This window comes from Camellia sinensis, chromosome 13, assembly GCF_055761805.1.
Source record: "Camellia sinensis isolate YWXY chromosome 13, ASM5576180v1, whole genome shotgun sequence".
Classification (NCBI taxonomy): Eukaryota; Viridiplantae; Streptophyta; class Magnoliopsida; order Ericales; family Theaceae; genus Camellia; species Camellia sinensis.
In genome coordinates, this window is record NC_138973.1 from 28064284 (window position 1) to 28078669 (window position 14386).

Below are 14386 nucleotides of genomic sequence, written 5' to 3' on the forward strand. Positions count from 1 at the left end.
TCAAAGGGAAATTTTTCACCGAATCGATACCCGCGGCCTACAGAGCCTTAATCCATCCATGCTTAAATCCACGATTTTCACACCGATAGACATCCGCAGCTAACTTTTCCTTCGTCTTTTCAATACCAATTTTTAGGTCGTCATGAAAACCTTGTTCGTAGGTGTAGACACCCCATTTTTGACCGTCCTCAAGACTTGGACTTCACCGTTTGAACACTCGGTGATCATCCATGTTCGTGTTCATTTTGAGTTCCTAGAGGTCTCGGCTACACGCCTTGCCTTAGGATCTCTCAACTCGGTTGTCTTGTGCATGGTTGGACCAAACACTTGTTGGTTTTTGCTTTGGAAGGTAGAGAATGGCTTGTTGGCCATCCCCACGCCTCACCGGCCATGGCTTGAGGCCACCAGCCGTGTCTTCTTGCCACCGGCCATTGGTGATGGCCGGTCGGCACTTTGTGTAGTCGGCCGACCATTTATTTGGCCGATGCACTCCTTTTCTAGCCGGTACCACCTTTTTGCCTTTTTCAGGCATTATGCATGCCAGTTGTGCCAGCTGGAGTGCACGGATTTGCCCTCCATACAGGTGTATGGAGGAATTGCACCCTTTGCACCCTTTTGGTCCTAGCTTCCTCAAGAAGCTTGGACCCTTTGCTCAAGCTTCTTGAGGAAGCTTGACCCTTTGTCTTAGCTTCCTCAAGAAGCTTGGACCTTTGGGTTAGGTTCCTTGAGAAGCTTGACCCCCTTGACCCTTTTGTTTAGCTTCCCTTAGAAGCTTCAAGCCTTCATCTTGCTCTATATAAGAGGACCTTCCTCTTCCTTTGAAGAGGTTTAGCAAAACTGGAGATAATACATATATATCTGATATATAAACCACTCTCTCTCTATATCCCCTCCTCTCTCTTCATTTGTGTGTGTTTGAGAGTTCAAAAGTGTGTTTTGTTCTTAGTTTTGCACTAGGACACATAGTATTACACCATACTTCGGTTCTTGAGGTGTTGAGAGATTGTTCTTGGAGGTTTTGGGTTGGTTTTGATCAGAAAAAGGGGTTGGACTTGCTGTTCTTCAAGTGTTCTTCAAGGGTGAGTATAGTTGCTTTATATTCCCCATTCTTGCACTAGTTTTTAACCTATCTTGCATACTGATTTAAGCTTTATGTATAATTGAAAAAAGTCTTGTATTTTCATGCTTAAAATCTTTTATTAAGGTCTCTTTTGTGTTTGGGGTTGACCTCCCCCTCTTAGGCCTTGTTTGGCCCCTTTTGTGCCTTTTTTTGTTAAGCTTTGGAACCTTTTGCGTATTGGACTTCTCACCACTGAAATCCAATGGATTTTTAGTGGTGGTGAAGGGGTCTTGAAGTCTTGCATAGGGGAGGGACACCCCTCTCCCTTGGTCTCTCATTTGTTCATTTTTTTGGCTCACAAGGGTAGCATGCATGCTTAGTTATTTTTGGCTCCATTTCAGAGGTTTTTGAATGTTATTTGGTCATGTTATATCACTATTTTTGGTCAGATTAATGGTCCATTTCATGCATTATATGCTTGCCTTGTAATCTCATGTTTTGGTCTAATATGTATTATGTTATGAGATGACATTCTAGCATGATTTTGGTTTGGTTCCGATAAGGTTTTAGCATTATTTTTCCATGCTTAAGGTCTGTTGGGTACTGATTTGGCCGTGCTTGCCATGATTTGTATAGCCTCCATGCATTTTGGCTTGTGAGCCTTGGGTGTGTGAGCCATAAGCATGCTTTAGTTGGGCTATTTCAGTGATTTGGAGTCACTTATTATGCCATTTCAGTTCATGTTTTATGCTTACAAAATTGCATTTGTTACCCTTTTAATGCCTTGAAGAGATGTGGTCTTATGCTCCATGTTTGGGGCTTTTGTGCATGCCTATGTATTTGAGGCTTTGGGCTGCCATATCAGAGGTTTTTGGGGCTCATTTTTGCATGATAAAACTCTATTTTGCATTGAAAAATCCATGCCATGTTTGCTTGGGGTAGGTGTTGAGTAATGCTTTCTTTGTGGCCTTGAATGTCTTCTATCTCGCACCCATTCCCTAGCATATTTTGGCATCATCCTTTGCATGCCTTTCAGAGTTTAACATGAGTGCTTAATGTCCATTTTTGTCACCTTTGAGTGTTCTTGAGAGTTGCCTTTCATGCCTTAGTCTTAGGCCCTTCGGTTGGCATGTTTATTTTGCATGATTGGCACCATTATTTTAGTATTCTTGGCCACTATTTTGGGATGGGTTGAGGCCTTCCCATCTCGATTTAAGTCCATCTTTGTATATAATCGCATGTTTGATGTGTTGTATTGCTTTGGTATCAGGCTTGCATTGTATCATGTTTGCACATTTGCATATTGTTTAGCTAGTTGCATTTCATATCCTAGCTTGCATGATAGATTGCATGGCATTGCATCTTGCATGTTTGGCACATTATATTTGGCATGTTCATTACCTTAGTCCCATATGGCATACTTGAGCTACTTTGCATGTTTGAGCCATGTTGCATACATGCATTACATTTTGCTTGGTTTGGGGTGTCAAACCAAGCAAGATGGGTGAGGTGTGTTCGTACTCCAAGTGACGAAACACGTCTCAACCCTCGGTCGCCGATGCCCTTGATCTCAACATGATAGGGCATGAGGCATTCATTTGTTTTGTCGCATGCATTTAAATTGATTTGCAAGCTTGGTGCCTTTGGTCATCATGCATCGAAATGCGTAATTGGTGGCCCGAGGACAAAGGGCCACACTCCCTTGAGTCCATAGCATGATTGGGAGAGTGACCATGCACACATTGCTTTGAAATTTCCATGCCATGCACTGTCTATCCTCTACTGCTGTCAAAACAGGATTTTGCAGGAAGGAATGGCCGACCGGCCACATACAGTGCTGATCGGCTACCAAAGTCTAGCCGGTGGTTCAATTTTTGGCCGATGGCCACATTCTCATAGCCGGTAATGCTCTATCATGGCCGGTGGCATCCCACAACACTCACAGAGTTATTCAGAAGGGTCCTGGAAACTTTCATAATTTTCAGAGGAGTAAGGCAGTGTAAACAAAGGCAACAGTGGCATGGTACCGGGTTTCCGAGCAAGGCGAGTCAAGCATGCATCATCCACGCATTTCGAGGCAGAGCTGCGGTAGTCTCTTTAGTTTCATATTTAGGCTTTTTTTTTGTAATTAATTTGTTAATTAATTAGAAGTTTTGTAATAATGAATTAGCTAGGATAGTTAATTCATTATTCGGCCTGTATTATTATTTCGAACCCTCCTAGCGAGGGCAATTGTGTAATAAGTGTGCGTGCGTGTGTGCATGTCTTCCAACCCCACGTCTTTTTCCCTTTTATTTACTAGCTTACGATGGTTAGATTAGGGCATGTTTCAATTAGCATACTTATGCTCGCATGTTTGCATCCATTCATTTGTCTTGCATGCACCAAGCTCGGTGCATCATACTAATTACATCGTATTTCAATTCCAAGTTGAATACGTGTTAGCTGTAGCATCATCACATGCCATCTTAGAATAGCCGAGCCTAGCTTAGTTTCATCTTACATGTGTTGCATTAGCATCCTTGCATGCGTGTGAGTGTTTCCATGATAGTATGCTTACGATGAGGCTACGTGCTTATGTGATATATCTGCCTGAATGCCTGTGGGTGAATGTCGGATTATCTAAATTGGAATAATGCATTAACTGTGAGTTTTAAGCCCACTAGATAGTGGCAAAATCATGTTTTCTAAGCCCACCCGAGGGTGGCAAAATCTGTATTTTTAGCCTACTTGCGAGTAGCAAACCGCTTTAAAAAACAAACATGAAACGTTTTGTTCCAATTCAGGCGATCCAATCTATACTTGTTTTGCTGCGCGCATCACATAGTAATTCTAGGCTAATAACTGGAATAAGAACGCGTAATGTTTTCAAAACTCGATATCATGGTTAGTAGAGGTCGATCTTCGGATCGGGCGAGTGGGGGTGCTCATAGCTGACCTTCCCCAATCGTACGCAAGTTCCCGAGCCGAGACAACTTTGGTGATGACAGACACGTGGCCTTAGGCAAACGAGTCAGGGTTTCCTAAATTCCCCCAAAATAAAATATTTAGGTGGCGACTTTGTATCTGGCAAAGCAGTCCATGTTTGACACTTCTTTTTAAAAAATCTGTTTTCCAAAAATGATTTTCCGGATTTGGACTCCTTGATGATTCATCGGTCTTGCATTGCACTCTGCGAGATTAGATACAGGACCGTGACAATTTGAGTACGAACTGTAGTGAGCGCAATATGAACAGAACGGGATTTTCCTCCCGGGAGGTTCAGGGACGATATTACAGTAGGCCATCATTCTTCTTACTTCTCTTGCGAACATGCTCTCTGTATCTCGGTTGGCAATCGCATGATCTAGAAGATGCTGATTTTGTAATAACCCGACTCTCGCACATGTTCCTGGTATACTTCCAGTCCCTTATTATGTGCATTTAAATGCTTAATGTGAAATTTCATGTGAAATTAAGTTTAAGCAAATGGATCTTATGATTAGAGACCTATGTCTGTCTAATAAGAAAATATCTGTTACAATTAGAATGTTTGGCTCAGAAATTGAGAGCCTTAGAGGCTTGATAATCTGAAATCGATTTTACATTTGAAATCAGTACAATTTTTAAGTCATAATATGATTTTCTGTGAAATTTTAATTTGGAATGATTAAACTATTGAGTTTTGTCCTATTCAACTTTTTTTTATATTATGTATATATATATACCTCTTTGATCATTGATATGGAAACAACCCAAATATCTCCTGAGTGCAAATTGGAAGAGGAAAGTTAGAGAGGTAGAAAGGAAGTCTAGCAAGAAAGGAAGAGTGGGTAAATTAAGAGGGTCTATAGAGATTTTAAGCTCCAGGTATGAATTCCTTACTTTTACTAAGCCCTCTTGAAGATTGATTGAGTAATTTTCTATAATAGTAAGTTGAGGTTGTAATTGAAATCAAGAGTGTATGTGTGTTCTTGTCTAATTGTATTTGTGGTTGTAGTGGTAATCTCAAGCTTGTGTTAGGAATCTTATCTTTTCTTCTTGATCTTACTTGTTGTGTAGAATTTATTTACATACCTAGATGATTATAAATATATATATATATATATATATATATAGTTGGGACCAAGCATGATTTAATCATGAAGAGAGTGGGTGTGCATGTGTAAGGGAAGGTGATGATCTTAATTGCACTTATAATGCATGTTATAGTGATGCTAAATTATCGTATGGCACTAAATTTACTTACTTTGAGCCTTGCCTTAAGTGTACCAAGTGAGGGACTTTGTTGAATTTCGGATTGCACTAACAGGGGAAATCGCCGCACGTGCGGGGGTCATGGCCGCACGTGCGGGAGCACTGCCGCACGTATGGAAGTCATGGCCGCACGTGAGGAGAATGAAGGATTCTGGAATTTTGGTTACTGCTAAAAAGGCATGTGCAGGGCTTCCCAGCTGCACGTGTGGGAACCTTTGCCGCACGAGCGGGGCTCACAGCCGCTTGTGCGGCCCATGCTGGAAAACTTCGCCCGCTCCGTTTTACATGTTTGACCCTCTGGGATGGTTAAAATTAATATTTGAAACCTTTAAAATGCTTGTTAATTTACTAAGAGTTATCGAATCAAATGTGAATTTAAGAAAGCGTTGGACTAATTTGTGAGTTGTATGTGTGCGTAGGTCACATACCGGAAGGAGCTGTAGCACCATCAACGCACTGTGAGTATTAGTACCCTTTATTTATCGCTAATAGTTCCTATTAGCACTCTGTTAATCACAAAGTACCTGTGTTAACTGATATGAACGATTGGAAAAATATGTGTACCTCTGTATAACTCTGAGACTCTGTATGACTCTGAAACTAATCTGCTCTGTTGCTATTTGGGCCTATGGCCAATCTGTGAAATCTGTTAGGCCGATGGCCAATCTGTGAAACCTATTCAGTCTAAGGCCGTTCTGTATATCTCTGGGCTTGAAGCCGCTCTGAATAAAATCTGGGCTTGAGGCTGTTCTGAAAATGTTTACCGAATGGAATTGAACATATGCTCTCCGCATTTATATGCATTATTCGAGTTTATCTGATGTTAAGTTGAAGTACTATTATTCACTGAGTTTAGCTCACTTTGTGTTATGTCTGCTTCTGTAGGTAATCAACCTGGAGGTCAGCCTTAATCGATAACGCTCGCTTCTCTTTTGACAACCTCAGTGTGTCCAAGTACTTGGGTGAAGCCTACTCATTTTAGTGGAGTTTTGCTAAGTTTTTGGCTTGTACTCTAATTGTCTATTTAAGGTTGAGGTTTCCAATGCTTTTGTTATACACCCAATCTTGGGGCGGGGTCTGTATATGTGTATGTACATAATTACCTATCTGATGCACTGTTTGTGATCCTGGCATAATAGTGATCGCTCAATGGATGTAGTTTCTTTTTGTTTTATGTTACTTTATGATATTTAATGCTTCCGTTCAGGCCCCATATTTCATGTAAATAGAATTTTTCCATTTCTGAATAGGTCATGCCCAAACTCTTAGGGGCGGGTTTGGGGCGTGACGGATTTACTCTTTCTGCCACAATCGTGTTCATTTGACTCGCCAAATGCGTTTCAGAAGCCTTAGTTTTTTTCAGCTCGCTCTCGGCTTTCTCTGTGCTATGTTCCAAGCTCCGAATGTGGCCGTCTTTCTGCTTTATCTCTATTTGCGCAATACAAAGACGTATGCTGATTTCATAAGAGGTGTATAGTCCCTTTATCGCTCCATGGATGCCCTCCCGAAAAACTTCGCAATCAGGCTGACCGACCATTAATTGCTGGACTTCAGGCGGAAAAATCTGTCGAGTAAACTCTACTGCCACATTTGGATCGCAGATAATTGAATCCGCTTCAGTCATCAGTTTATTCCTAATGAAAACTGAAAAACTCAATGGGCGTAGTAGCCTGCTGGTTTCATTTCGCGAACAGAGGTCGCTACTGTCTCTCTTTCCTGGGTGACTTCTCTACTCCGCCCCCTCTTAGGGACCTACTTCGACGACGGGGGTAGCAATGCCTCTCACGCTCCTCTAACGTCCTGTTTCCCATTCGCGCAGGTTCGCCAGCTCGATTAATCTCTAAGTCCAGTTTAGCTAGTGTCCTACCCTCCCCTCTGTTGTTGAAGAATATTCTTTCTGACATCCAAATTTCATAAGTTCGACACAACGCTCTTTTCCCTCTCACAGTCTGTTGAATTTAAGCATTTTATATCTATCGACAACATAGAACCCATGCGTGCGTAGTCTCTACCTTGCTTATTAATTACGAGTGGAGCATTCCCAAAGTGATCGCTTCAATGCATTTTGCCGAATAATTACTGTGCCCCACCCAATACATGAACTACACATATTTAGCGGTTCGATTCATTAATCAATTGGGGCAAGGGCAGATTCATTAATCTATTTTGCCTACTTGCAATGCATTGCACCGACAAGTTACTATGCCCCACCCAATCCATGAACTACACATATTCGGCGGTTCGGTTCATTAATTAGTTGGGGCAAGGGCAAGTCATTAATTTATTCGGCCTACTTGCAATGCATTGCACTGACAAGTTACTGTGCCCCATCCAATCCATGAACTACACATATTCGACGATTCGGTTCATTAATTAGCTAAGGCAAGGGCAGATTCAGTATTCTATTCGGCCTCTATTTATAAATATATTGACAAACTACAATGCCCCATCTAATTGGCACATTTTATTCAATGTGACGTTGCAAGCCATATGTTTTATTCAGCTCTTCAATGTTCAAATTGGCACAATTGGCACAAAACATATGATCATTCGGCTTTGGAACAACTTGTCCAAATAGGGCAAGGGAAAATATACCATTATACTTGGCATATGATGTTATAGCCGAATTACAATACATCACCCACTTGGCCAGTCGAGTTTGGCATTAAAATATATACGTAATTCGGCAGATTATGTTATAGTCGAATTGTGCTACTTCTCACACCGTCTTGGCCATTAATTTTATCACCAAATTAAGTTATATCACCCTACTTATCTATTAATAAGCACATGCAAAAGACAGACAAAAAGGCGAGTTTCATTAATAAATTGAGTACAAACAGTCGTCATTTTACACATGAAAATTGCCCTCTATTTGACTTCTAAACAAAATAAATAAGCAAAAATCTACAAAAACTACGTACAAAAAATACCAAGCAAAAAGCAAAAGTACATTGACACTACTCATTCTTCTGGGTCAGACTCTAACGACTCAACCTCTAGCTGCCCGTATGGAATTGGCTGCTCAAATGTCACATTAGCGGCAGCTAGGGCTTTGAACCAGCCATGTTTGAAGCCCCGATTTTCAAACTTTGGTACATCATCCACGTATTTTTCCAAGGCCGCGTTTTCTCTAGCTTCGAACGCCTTGGAGATCTCGGAGTCTGCAATTTCATTTGTCTTTTTCAATTCCTCTAAATCGGCTTCCAGTTTGGTAAACACGTCCTCGGTCAACTTGAGCGCATTATCACTCGCGTTCACTCTCTCTTCAGCGGCCAGCCTAAGTTGATCGGAGCATTTGGCCTTCTCTTCCTCATCACTCACTCTCACTCACTCTTTCACCAATTCGGCTAACGCCTCTTTAGCCTTGCATTTTTCAGTTTCGACTTCGGCTTTGAGCAAGCCGATTTGCTCGATAACGTCATAGTGACGGCAGCCAATTTCTGCGATCTTGCCCACCGCCTGAAACAAAAGATTAATAAGATAGCTGGCATAAAAAGGAAAATATTTTTCAAGTCAGTTACGTACCAATATCACCGATTGAGTGGCTAGTGCTATCGACACTACATCCGACTCTGCACGGAATGCTGCCCTGTCAATCGGTAAAGAAATTGACGAGGACGCACTTAGGGCCATGGCGGCGTCCTTCAAAGCCAACGCATTGGAAGCAACTGTCACGTTCTTTATTCTGGGTTGTATGATAAACGACATAGCCAAGTCCTACGACTCTTCTATGCTCGGCCGTTTATCAATTAAGTTTTTAGAAAAGTCAGCCTCGTGCTCAGCGGGGTGTTTCTCCCCCCTTTGTTTGGCCACCAGATCGTTCGATTGTTCAATGAAAATTTGCTCTATTTCGGCCATAACAATTTGCTCCGTTTCCTCCACAAGAGCAGGCGGAGAAGACTCAGCCCCAACAGGAGTAGGTGGGGGCTCAGATCTGGCGGCTTCGGCCCTCCTTCGGGCTGCCATCTTCTTGGTATTTTTTCTTCTGGCCATCTGTGCGAGCAACTCCCGAGCCATGTTCTCAGGATCTATGCCGGGAAAGTCTCCTAAACTGGTGAAAATATCGTCTTCTAATAATGTGTCAACTTGGCCTGAAATGGATGGAAGGTTGAAGCCGGCTTCCTCGAAGGCCAAATTAAGAGCTGCGTCGACCTTCTCCCCTAGACTCTCAGATCTGTCCAAGTTGGATTGATTCGGCTGTTCAACGACTTGTTCGACGACCTGCTCGGCAACTAGCTCTGAATTCGAAACTTCAAGAACAATATCCCTATGGCTCTGGAAATTTGGAAAAATGAGTACCGTAAGCTGATGTTTGCCCTTTCGAGTTGGAATGTGATCTGTAGTCAAAAAAGTACCGCACGTTGGTTCGTATCGCAATAGCACGTAAGCGGCCCTCCCTTGCTTTTAGAGGTTTGGACAACCGAGAAATTGGAGCGCAGTTTTGATTTGCTCAAGCACAGCATCGTCAGCCGAGATAAGTACTTTTTTCAAATCGTTACTTGCACAAATAAAATGGTAAGTACATGGAATCTTTGCCGAATAAACATATAACAAATGCGCGTAGAAATGGGACTATATAGCCACTTGGTTCACTTTTTTGTCTAGGCACAGGATCTAGGCGATCTTCGCCTTCACTAAATTCCTAGTTGCCTCGGACAACGACCATGACGTCGTCAACATGCTTACCAAAGCTGGCAAGCATAGTCACCAAATGGTGATCAGTGTCCTTAGCCCTGAGAAAGTAGTGTCCCTGCTGACCAGATGATTTCGCCAAGGCATAACAATGCCGAATAGCAAGGATTCCAAGATTAATCCTAAGTCGGCGATTTAATTCTACTATTCCCATTATGATTCGGTAAAAGTTTACGTTAGGTTGTGAAAGGAGAAGTCCCCAGTAACGAAGGACGGCCCTCAAAAATGGATGAAGGAGGAAACGGACTCCGCCCTCAGCGATTGACAGGAGAGGAAAGATGATTGTACTCGCATCAGTCGTCTCCATGTCGAGTACGTTATTTGCCACAAGTGACAGATGGGCGTCATCTGGAATGGAAAAGTGGCGTCAAAAAGCGGAAACACGGTCCGCGAAAAGAAGAGTTTTCAAATGTTTCACCATCTGAATCAGAATAGAAAATACGCTAAACTAAAAACAAACAAGAAAATGGGAGTTGGAATGAGGAAGAAATGCAAAGAAGAGAAGAACTTACAGGGCAGAGAAAGAAGCACAACGAGGAGCAGATGGAAGTTGCAGAGGTCGTGAAGTGAAAGAGAAATGCTGAAAGGCAACCAAAGAGCCTTGCAAATTCAAAAAATATTCGAAGGGACAGCGTGGTTTGATATCGCATTAAATGAACAACACGTATGAAAGGGCAAAAAATTGTAATGATTTCTAAACCGTGGTCATTCTGACGCTTCGGTATTGGAAAGAGTGCAAGCGCCGTATTTTTGACTTTCCATATATTAAAACCAAACATGCCGACTAATTGACGTTAGTCAGATGGTTGGGGGCCAATTGTCGGGGCCAAATAATTACATATGAAGGAAGGCCAAGACATAAAGACATCAGGCCAAAGGCAAATCGGCTATAATCTAAGGGCTCTTGAAGCCCAATATACGGATCGGCCATATGAAGAGCCGACTGGGAACCAACACGCAACAGGAAGGCCGAGTAAGCAATCAAGTGCGAGATTAAGAGTGGGCCCGACCCATGGGCCCAAAGGGTAATATAAAAAGAGGAACGTCAACCAAAGAAAGGTATGTGAGAATAGAAAAAATAACTTGAGATAAAGTAAACTAGAGAGAATATTAACTTGTCCATCGGAGTGCTAATTCCGGCAATCCCAGCCTGAGTGTTCATCTCTTTTTCAGGTAGCAATAAGAGGATCAAGGATGTCTGACTAGATCCTGGGGTATTTCAAAACCACTTCTCCACAACACTAATTGGTGTTCCTCCCATTCTATTATGGCCCAATTTCTTTTATGAACTTTTTTTTTTTGGGTGAATAAATTGTTCTTTTATTATTTATTATTTTTTGTTTATGAACGTTGCTATATTTCCTTGTAGTATCATGACATTCCTCCTTCAACTTCCATCATTAAACATACGAGGCAATTAAAAAAAATAAAAAATGGTTCACAAGTTTGCATATTGCTTATCTAAAATGGCAACTGAGAGGATCATTTCTTGCCCAATTTGGCAATAACCTAATGAAATGATTCAATTGTAAATACCTCCCAAAATGGCATTTTATAGTCTCATAATACCATATATCATTATTATTATACAAACACAAAACGCACTCTGTGAGTCGTCCTTTATCTTCTTTCATCATCTTGTTGTTGTTGTTGTTCTTCTTCTTCCTCATTGCTCTTTTCCCTCTGCCTCTTTCAAGATGGAATTAGGAGGTTTTGATCTGTTCCTGCTTGCATAGTGCTAGATTTCGTTGTATTAAATAGATTTTTTCGGACCACATGCTGCCAAATATTCTTCACTTCTTCCAATTGAACTGGCTTTATCAGGTAGTCTCGAGCTCCATGCGATACCCCCTTCATCACCGATTCTTTGTCATCGTTTGCACACATCATTGCAATTCCAAATTTATGTTCAAGATTTAATCTCATCCAAGTTGATGTATACTGATTAAGAAATGATGAGCTTACGTATTACTAAACAAGCAACAATAAAAGCAACAATACAATGACATCAAACAATAAAAGCAAAGGATGCCGAAAACATCATAGCAAAGATACAACAAAAATGCTATAACTCCATTATGTTCACAACCCCAAACCTAGCAAAATCATTTCAAAAAAAGAAAAGAAAAATCACTAGCAACCTAATAAGATGTCCACAATTAATTTATAAATTCTGCAATTCGAAATTATCAATTTATGTAACTATTGTAATTATGTTACGTACAATGTATACGTTTAAAATTAGGAATCACATGTATACATTTAAAATTCAAAGAAAAAAGTATGACATTCCTTCTTCAGTTTCCAGCATTAAACATATGAGGCAATTAAAAAAAATAAAAAATGATTCACAAGTTTGCATATTGATTATTTAAAATGGCAATTGAGAGGATTATCTTATCACGACCCAATTCCGCCCCTAGTAGAATGGTGTCGTGATGGCCAGTAATTCGAGATTACCAAAAGTCAACTTACAAAAATTCACACACAATCAGAGTATACATATGGGGCTTACATGTGCGGAAGCATAAATTTAAATCTAAGTGGTCCATAAGAGCTGTGCATAGATCAAATGAAATAACATACATCTTAACATGGTTTACAATTTGGATACAAATAAAATAAAGTACATGTTGCATCTTGATCAAAAGGCTTCTTAAGCCTACATATACAAAAGAAATGAGTTACAAACTAAGAAGCAAAATCTTCAAGATGCTAGCAAAACAAGAATCCGAAAACAACTTGCACATAACACCTTAGGTGTCACTGCTTTCTTGCTCGTCACCTACATATATATAAGGAGAGGGTGAGCTTGGATACTCAGTGAATGATATTAGTAATAAAGGTTTGAATGAATGATATCCGAGATCTTTATCAAAAAAATACATATCATAACTTGTAACAAAACATGGGATGAATCAAGTTCATCAATCAAATTCTTTCAAAGTTTCTTGGATGTTTAATAACATCTACATAATACCAAGGGATGACATTCTGGACAAAACAAGGGAATAACCGTCCTGGAGTCGAAGCACACCCGTTCACGACCGTTGGTGGCCGACCCAGAATCTGTTAGACAACCTACGCGGAAAACCGTCGATGGCAAAACAAGGGAATAATCGTCTCGGAATCGAAGCACACCCGTTCACAACCGTCGATGGCCGACCCGAAATCGATTAGACAAACCCACCCGTGCAAGACCGTCGGTGGCAAAAGAGATATCTCAACAAGGGTACTAGTTGCATTATAGTCCCCTAGCACTAAGGACTTTCCAAGAATGTCATCAAAACAAACATAATACTTGATACAAAAATTAGAGGATAATCATTCATACTTGTTCAAATACTTTTCCAAAACAAAGCAAAGCAAAGCTTTTATCAAAACATTATGACATAGCATTATTAGAAATATCGCTCACTTAGCTCTTCGGGTGTAGGGATTAAGGCAAGGAACCAAGACCTACAAATACATAATAAAAGTCCACTGAATGCACTTCAAGAAGACAAGAAGGAATGCTCAAAGATGGTTATGAAATACACGTTCCAAATAAGCTTTACATGAGGGAAAAGATCCCGACATTTTTTTCCAAAACCAAGTCAAGACAAAGCAAAACATGTGCTGGGAGTTAAAACACTATTTTTCTTCTAGGGAAAACATGCGGGGTAACAACCAGGTCTTGGAATGGATGCACAGAGATGATCTAGGCAAAAATGGCCTAGCTAGGTGAACTCAGGGAGTCTTGGCCGAGGTCCCACACCTCTTGGCCGAGGTGTGGTCTCCTAGGCCTAGGTGTGCAGTGGTCGGCCTAGGCGTGCATGCAAGATAGACTAAAGTGCAAGTGATCATGCAAGGTAGGCCAAGGTGAGATACGATGTTTGGCCTAGGTGTGGGATCTAGGCAAGAGTGGTCTCGGTGACCACACTTAGGCAAATGAAGTCTGGAAATCTGGGTTTCCCCCTTGAAGAACAAGAAGAACATGAACATAAAGAACATGAATGCTAAATTCATAACTCCTTATTCAAAATATGAGATTTCATGATATGAGATTTCATGATATGAGTTCAAAACATGGACCTGGGTACCCATATTTGAAGATTTCATGAAAACAAATACAAAAACATAGATCGTGATACAAACTTTCGGATCAAAACATGATTTTTCTTGAAGAACACAAGAACATTATTTTCTCTTTCTAAAACCAAACTTTAAATCAATGCATGGCTCATGAATCATGCTAGATCATGCAATGTGATCATATCAACGTAAAGAGCAACAAGAGTAGATTAAGAATCTAACCTCAAAATACGAAACTAACGGTTCAAGGTATGAAGATTAAGCTTGGAAATCTAGTTCTCTCTCTAAGAACTCCTTTTTATCTTCCTAGAGCTTCTCTCT